Source organism: Condylura cristata, unplaced genomic scaffold (genome assembly GCF_000260355.1).
Source record: "Condylura cristata isolate star-nosed mole 26May11 unplaced genomic scaffold, ConCri1.0 scaffold00017, whole genome shotgun sequence".
Lineage (NCBI taxonomy): Eukaryota > Metazoa > Chordata > Mammalia > Eulipotyphla > Talpidae > Condylura > Condylura cristata.
In genome coordinates, this window is record NW_004567118.1 from 10,144,006 (window position 1) to 10,145,774 (window position 1,769).

Here is a 1,769-nt window from a genome sequence, read left to right on the forward strand (position 1 = left end):
TGGAAGAATGCTGGAATGACACTGGAAAATTGAAATATTTTTTAGAGATCATGCTGAGTGCTGTTCTCATATCCAAGGTCAAAAACAAGAGGAAAAACAACCTCAATCACTTTTTAGCTTGTTATTTTATAATCTCTAAAACTGAGTCAATTTGGAACATTCAGTTCAATGCAAACCAACGTGAGAGATTATAAAGCAGCCACAAGTCTTTAGTTAAGAACAGAATCTTCAGTTGAAGGAATACCCAATTATGTCTGACATAATCATCCCCCAAGGATCAATGTGCAGAAAGTCAGGGGGAAGTGGAAGAAGATGGCATACCACATCTAAAACAGTGACAAAGAATTGAGGAGCAATGGCAGTGAAAAGAACAGCAAGAACCCAGAGGACAAGGAAGGAATGACTAAGAAACAGTAAGTTTCTGGGAAGAAGGCGTAATTCATTGTGAGCACAGCATAGTGTACAATTGGACAAGGGATGCGTGGGTGGTGAGAAACTGGGTTTGGCAGTGGAGAAAGTCACATGGTCAGCCCTAATGTGAACTCTGGTCACTTTGTGACCACCCTGGGGAACACAAGAAAATACCTTTCCCTCTCTTCTCCCTCCTGATCTAAACCATCTCCAGTTTGCATTTTCTAGGAGGCTGATAATGGCTTGGTGTCGTCTTTAGGGCCAACATGAATCTTTATTGCTAGCAGAGATTGGAGAACACACATTGTTCCACTCATACCCACTCATAACATCTCTGCTGCTTAAGAATGGAATGGCTAGCATGGGTGCCTATTTGACTACATTGTGGCATTGTAACAAAAGCATAGCACTGACAAGCTTATCACACATAGACTGTAGGGGGCTCTTAGGACATGGGCTTACCAGAGACTGAAAGAATACTCACAGTTCTCCTTCCCTGTCACAAACATCTGGACTGTGTTCATAAAGAGTCTGCAAACAAGAGATCCTGTCTAACCCCAGGGTTGGGGGAAGAATATTTGTACCACCCTTACAGATTTTTCAGGGGGCATCTGGATTTTATCCATAGTGTATAGTCAGATACTACAGGTCACCACAGGAAATAAAAGTCTGTGAGCAAATGCATTTTCCTCGTTGCTAATAGCCTTGGTGGCGTGTCAGAAACAGTAGTTGCCTTCCCCTTTAGCTGATATGCTCTTTAAAGCTTCCCCTGAAGCTTACAATTCGCTACAGGTGCATGCAGAGTTCCAGGGGAAAAGAGATATCAAAATGTGCTGATAAAAACAAACACAAGTTAACCTGCACCTCAAGGAAACTCATCACAAAAGGAAGGAACAACTCTCCAGAATGCAAGATATGTAAAGATATGGAAAATCTTATCCTACAAGAAAATTATAAATATCCATGAAAAGGAAATATAAACAAATGTAAGAAAATGCAGGGGGGAAATAAAGTCTTGAAAAATAAAACTAATGAACAGAAGTTAAAATGAAAGATGTAAATGAGAAAGGGAGTTGCAAGATGCAAAATGATTAAGAGAACAAAAATTTTATACAAAAAATATGGAAGCAGACACCAAATGAAGGTGACTGAATTAGTGGCCTTGAATCGTAATACATAAAGGACCCAAGTATCAGACAAAAATGAAAAAAAATAATGAAAAACATTCCAAGGCCGATACATCCCATCTCCATTAAGAACATAGCATCTCTCTGCCCACCTGTGACTATGCAGGTGCCTCTCTTTGCCTAAGAAGGTGTAATTGTAAGAAAAAAAAAAAAAAAAAAGTCCCATTCGCA